The sequence below is a fragment of the Sander lucioperca genome, chromosome 5 (assembly GCF_008315115.2).
Source record: "Sander lucioperca isolate FBNREF2018 chromosome 5, SLUC_FBN_1.2, whole genome shotgun sequence".
NCBI classification, from domain to species: Eukaryota; Metazoa; Chordata; class Actinopteri; order Perciformes; family Percidae; genus Sander; species Sander lucioperca.
Window position 1 is genome coordinate 18,037,172 of NC_050177.1, and position 7,044 is coordinate 18,044,215.

Here is a 7,044-nt window from a genome sequence, read left to right on the forward strand (position 1 = left end):
AGTGCACATATACAATATGTTCACCAAACACTAAACAAGACCAATGCTGCAGACTGAGGAAATTATAATTTATTTCTCCCCATATACCCAAATCAGTCAACATGGAGAATCAACAACAAACATGTCCCAGTTTTCATGCTACTACAGTAGTGTGCTACTGTTAGCTCAGCAAACAACAGACAAACATAAAATATGGTATCCAGTACAGGTTACAATAACAGAAAAAACAGACAAAAAAAAAAGATCTGAAAAAGAGGGAAGAACCGTCTTGAATGTCGAATCCATCCTTGCACAGCTGCGGCCTCGACTTGGTCACAGGCGTCCTCCATGGCCTGAATGAGAGGTACCTGAGCCTGGGGCCGGAGATCGTAAACCCTCCACTGCCATGCAGAGAAAAACTCTTTAATTGGGTTCAGAAACAGAGAGTATGGTGGAAGGTATAGTACTGTAAACTGTGGATGGTGTTGAAACCAGTTCTGGACAAGAGCAGAACAATGGAATGACACATTGTCCCATATGACAATGAATTGCATCTGGTGCATTTGGTTAACTGCTGTGTCGATGTTGTGCAATCGGTCCCATATTGGCATGACGGAGGATGACCCCATCCTGTGTAATGGCAGCACAGAGGTTGATGTTACCCTCACGTTGCCTTGGGACATTGATTATAGCCCTGTGGCCAATGATATTTCTGCCTCTCCTTCTTGCTTTTGTGAGGTTGAACCCTGCCTCATCTATGTATATGTATTCATGCAGGATTTCTTCAGCATCCATCTGTAAAACTCTCTGAAATACAGTGAAAGAAAAGATTGTGTAGTTCAGGATGGATCTAGTATACAGTCAATGTATGGAGTTATATTCCTATCTTTATTCACTAGCGCATTCTTTCAATTTGAGAGCATTTCTCACTGATATTACGTTCAGATTTTGTAATAATTTCCCTCAAAACCTTGCTCTCACACTCAAATAGTCACTGCTCGTGCTTGGATTTGCTCTGCTTGTGCTCAAACTTTCTGCTTGGACTCAGATATGTTGTTCTGTGGACAGATTTCCTGCTCTCAGCTTTGGCCCTTCTCCTTGCACTCAGGCTGATTCTGCACGCTCAGATTTATCAAATTACTTATCTATCAAAATTCCCCAACCAATAGAATGCCAGGTGTAGTGTTGACCAATGAAATGATCCCTGCCCTACGGTGGCCGGGAGGTGCAAAGCAACATTACAAAGAATGAAACACTTTTACAAAGCTCGAGACAAATTTACATTTTGGAAAACATTTTTTCCTACCATAAAACACAATTACATGGGCAAAACACTTTTACCAAGGACAAAACAAATTAACATTTTAGAAAACAAATTAACATTTTAGAAAACAAATTAACATTTTAGAAAACAAATTAACAAGACGCAAAACACTTTTACCAGTCCCGAAACAAATTTACAAATGACAGATTCTTCACGGAAAGGGAATGTACCACATACCGGAAGTAACACGGAAGTCATGAGGTGTTGTTGGTGAGCGCGGTCAATTTGCGATGTCGCCTTGACTACGGCAGTTCATTGGAACGAATGCGTCAATAGAGCCGCCATCTTGGAACAGGGGAGGCACTCCTCTTTAATGCATCAGCGTCTATGTAGGCAAAGGTCTAACGGAAATAAAATCACTATAAATCGTCAAAATCTCATGCGATGTTCTAGTTTTTTTAAACAAAAAGACAATGTGTTAATAAGAATATGTATTATAATCAGTTCACAGATATGAGTACAAACGGAAACTTCACCCTTCTGAACTAAGAGTTTCTGCTTCAAAGTGAAGTTTAAACAGACTGAAATGTCCAGGCTCACTCCTCCACTATTGATTCATTTATTTCTGTGTGTATTTATTTATTTAACGAGACTTAAAGTCATGTTTCGTCGTCCACAGTCCGAGTCTCGCCAGACTCCCTTTAGGAAACCTGTGATTTAAACTTCAGCAGGCTGTGACAGTCCGCTCCGCTCAGTCCTGGTGCTGGTTCTCCCGGGCTTCCCTTCCCTCCAGCGGGCCCAGCAATACGGCCTGGGCCTCCAGCTGCGTGGTGTCGGTTTTGGCTCCCAGGAACGGGCAGTGAGCTCCAGGTCCTGCAGCAGCAGACGGACTCAGCTGCCCCGCTGTAGCTTCTATCCGGCCGCGGCTGTCGAGACGTCCCCTGTTTTTCCAATGTTTCCGTCAGGTCCGCGTCCTTTAAAAACTCCAAACACCGACCACGCGTAAAGCAAAACCGCGTTAAGCTGTTCATGTGTTTGCCACAAAACGGGCAAAACATCCCTCGTCCATGTTTGGTCACCATTAACTTCATTCACGCCATATACTCCACAACGACAACACGAATTGACCGCGCTCACTAACAACACCTCATCACTTCCATGAAGAATCTGTCATTTGTAAATTTGTTTCGGGACTGGTAAAAGTGTTTTGCGTCTTGTTAATTTGTTTTCTAAAATGTTAATTTGTTTTCTAAAATGTTAATTTGTTTTGTCCTTGGTAAAAGTGTTTTGCCCATGTAATTGTGTTTTATGGTAGGTAAAAATGTTTTCCAAAATGTAAATTTGTCTCGAGCTTTGTAAAAGTGTTTAATTCTTTGTAATGTTGCTTTGCACTTCCCGGCCACCGTAAGTGAGTAACATAAATTAAGCAAGTAGCATATGGCGCTAGCATATAGCCTAGCTTGATGTCCATAAACAAATAGATTTTCTTTACAGTTTAGCTAGATTGAACAACATATGACTGACAGTATGTGTGTATTTACAACTGGTATTTAATGACCCCGCTTTGTATTTTTCCTCGTTTGGTTAAACACGTTCCTGGGGATTTGGCTAATTTCAGACATGCTAGCATATAGCCTAGCTTGATGTCCTCAAACAAATAGATTTTCTTTATAGTTTAGCTAGCTTGAACAACATATGACAAACAGTATGTGTGTATTTAATGACCCCACTATTTTTTCCTCGTTTGGTTAACCGTGTTCCTGGGGATTTGGCTAATTTCATTTTAGAGCCAATAGTAAAACCTAAACAGTAATATAACTGAAAGAACACAAGAAACTGGATTGTTTGTATCAGTTTTTGCATCAATGTTATGTGTCGTTCATCAGAATTTAGTCTTTTCCTTCATATAACATTAGTCTGAAAATGATGGATTCAAATCAGTCTGTATAAAACATTGTAGTGTTAAATACAATTTCACCACTACAATAAAAACAGATCTAGAAATGATGTCTTCTTATTTGCTCCTTAAATAGCGGTTATTTTTTTAAATTAATGCAAAGAAAATTGAACAGAAAAAAGAAGTACTTTGTTTTACTTTCTTTTCTTCCAGTTGGGCCTGAAGGGCTCGACCACTGTTGAGCTGCTGCATCATAGCAGCACAGTGTCTTATCAACCTATGAAAGCTAGAAGTCACCCTGCTGCTCCAGATCTACCTACTGTATGGCTGACTACAGACTACAGCCATCTGCTCCAGATCTACCTACTGTATGACTGACTACAGACTACAGCCATCTGCTCCAGATCTACCTACTGTATGACTGACTACAACCATCTGCAAGTTTTGTTTGTAGTAAACATCATCAACAGCTGCACTTAAAGTCTCTTGGGGTCATACGGGACTTGGTTTTTCTCCATACTGCATCATACTATATTATTTTTCTGTTTTGTTATATACTAATATAACTGACAGTGTTGTCAGTTGTCTTAGTGTTGTCTACAGACAACACTAAGTATCATTACTTAATCACAGTATATATTATTCTGGTGTACACTGTTGACTCGACTCCCTGCTATTGATTATACATCGCTTTAGCTTGCCACTACCTCATAATTTTGCCTTAATTGCTCTTATATAGTTAATTCATATTCTACTAGTTGTATATACCTCCTATTTAATGAAAGTATTCTTAATTTGTGTTGCAATACCTGAATTATCCCTCTTGTGAACACTAGGCTTATCTTGTAAACTCACCTGTTTGCCAATATCAATGTTCCTGCTACAGTAAATCCTACTGGAAAAGTGTACTGCTTCACAGTAGTATGAACCATATGCTTTTTAGGTTTTGTGTCAAATATTGTGCAGTTTATGAATTGTTTTGACAAGGTAAATTAAAGCCATTTAACAACCTGCAAGTGTCCGCTCTGGTAAATTTAATTGTACTTTTTTTTTTTTTTTATAAAGGTTACAGAACATGAAAAAACCTATTTGCCTTGATCAGGGTTTTAATTTGTTGCAAATATGAACATGGCTTTAATAATCTGTATCTTATTGCTCTGAAAAACTACAATGATTTAAGAAATATCAGTGATACTTATCAACATTTATTGAATTGATTGTATATGTTGGCAGACATTACAGACACCTATTCATGGAAGCAGAGAACACAATAGTTTGTTCTCTTTTTTATCACTTGGATTATCCAGGTGATGGTGCAGAAACGGGTGAAGTCCTTGTAGATCTCTGGCAATTTGAGGACAGACAGATCCAGCAACTCTCAACTGTTGTCTTTGTATAGTGTGCTCCTATTTAAGACAAATTCATAGACATCAACACATAATATATTAGGTGTACATAGCTTTCTTTAACATCATTACTATCTTACCTTCTCTGCTTTGGTTTTGTAGACATCACGGTAATTTTCTCTCCCGGGCCTGGTTGTGCACCCTGTGAATTTAAGCAAGATAAGTGTATGTAACATGATGTGTGTGTAGTTATAGTATTTTAATTACAGTTACATTATTATCAGACTTCCCAACGTTCTTGGTTTGTGCCACTGCTGCCTGCCCTCTGCACACAGGTGAGTCCAATGGGATTTTGCGTTGGGAGTAATGTACTGACTGGAACAACACAGTAGTGTAGTGTGGTTGTACAACACTGGTCCATGCACACGGTGCAGCTGTGATACAGCTCAACAGGGGTACTTCAGTCACACCTGGAAGAAGAGAAACTGAAACACAATACTTGTTCTTTCTGTTCAGTTTGCTTTGTATTGATTTCATTAGGGTAAAAATAAATAACTGCTATTTTAAATAGTGTTTTATTATAGTAGTGGAATTGTACTTACAACTTTCTATACAGACTGATATGAATTTTATTTTTATACTAATGTTATAAGAATTTAGAACAATATCTGAAAAACATACAACAGTGATGTAAAAACTAATACAAACAATCCAGTTTCTTTTGTTTTTCAATTATATTACCGATTAGGTTTTACTATTGGCTCTAACATCTCTGAAATTAGCCAAATGCCCAGGAACATGTTTAAGCAAACGAGGAAAAATACAAAGTGGGGTCATTAAATACCAGTTGTAAATACACACATACTGTCAGTCATATGTCGTTCAATCTAGCTAAACTATAAAGAAAATCTATTTGTTTATGGACATCAAGCTAGGCTATATGCTAGCGCCATTTATGTTACTCACCCTCGTAGTTGTGGACCTAACTTGATATGTCCCACTTCAAAGCTTTCTCCCGTTTCCTGATGGGTGCAGGTGAAAGAGCGTTGACCATTCTGTGCACATTGTTGACATATACTAATAATAAAGCGATGGACGACAGGGGTAAATAAACTTGGTTACAGTTGTCCGCAACAGACGTTCTAACGTAAAACAAACGCACCCTCAACAGGGCAGGGATCATTTAATTGGTCAACACTACACCTGGCATTCTATTGGTTGGGGAATTTTGATAGGATTGTAACACTACAAAAATCCGAGCGCGCAGGAGAAATCCAAGAGGAGAAGATTTGTAAGTGCGCAGAATCAGCCTGAGTGCGAGGAGTAGGGCCAAAGCTGAGAGCAGGAAATCTGTCCACAGAACATCATATCTGAACATCAAATTGTTGAAACATGAATTTATTACATTAATTCAATAAGTTTCTAAATTATTTAAGTCAACTGTAGCTTAACCATATCATATGTGCTACTTCAGGACACTTCAAGAACAAATATTGCTGAGACCACTACAGAAAATTAGATTTAGATTAAAAAGATTTAATATCCAGTATTCACATTGAGTCCAAGCAGAAAGTTTGAGCACAAGCAGAGTAAATCCAAGCACGAGCAGTGACTATTTGAGTGTGAGAGCAAGGTTTTGAGGGAAATTATTACAAAATCTGAACGTAATATCAGTGAGAAATGCTCTCCAATTGAAAGAATGCACTCTTGAATAAAGATAGGAATATAACTCCATATCAATATACATGTAAAAAGGCCATGTGTGCAGTATGCAACATCACAGTGCTAAAGTGAACAATACATACCTCTACATACTCATACCGCAGCCGTTTGACCCTCTCTGAATTCCGCTCAAAAGGCACTCGATAAATTTGTTTAACCTGATGTCTTTTCAGGATGCATGCCAGTGTTGACAGAGAGACCTGATGCACATTATTGAAAATGGCATGGTCACCGATAATGTTGGCTTGGATTTCTCTGAGCCTAATAGCATTATTGGCCAAAACCATGTTTATGATCTCTCTCTCTTGTTCTTGCGTGAATATGGGCCCCCTTCCTCCTTGTCGTTCTCGACCCTCAATCCTATGTAGAAAATAATACATGTAACCTACTGTAAAATGTTCACAGGAAGGGGTATCAAAAGTGCTGATATGGTGCATACAATAAGCAGCTGATTAATGTAACTGTAGACAGATTTTCTTTTACTGGTTTCCTTGTCGAAATGTCCTTATGACACATGCCACTGTATATCTGCTAAGATTTGGCTGAACTCTTAGTCCAGCCTCCCTCAGCGTCAATCCGTGGTTCACAACATGGTCCACTAGTGTTGCGCGAATTTCATTTGATAAATTTGGTCCTCTTCTTTGAGCACATTCTCCCGCTTCAGGTCTTCCACTCCATCTATCTCCACCTTGGCCTCGACCTTTGGCTGGGCCTCCGCCTCTTCCTCTTCCTCTACCTCCTTCTCCTCCTCTGTGGATTCCCCCTCTTACTCTCAGTCTTCTTCTTCTGACTCCTTCCATTTTGGTTGAAGGCAGGTGAACTTACCTGCTGCATTT

General features: G+C 39.1%; 1 long non-coding RNA gene across 1 annotated transcript; it reads right to left on the reverse strand.

Annotated features, from left to right (window-relative positions):
- Positions 1–4,166: 4,166 nt before the first annotated feature.
- LOC116067419 lies at positions 4,167–5,837 on the reverse strand. Its single transcript, XR_004109202.2, has 4 exons — positions 5,453–5,837; positions 4,781–4,956; positions 4,627–4,688; positions 4,167–4,546 (listed from the first exon to the last, which is right to left on the reverse strand). It is a non-coding gene; the product is annotated as an uncharacterized LOC116067419 (long non-coding RNA).
- Between the last annotated feature and the right edge of the window lie 1,207 nt (positions 5,838–7,044).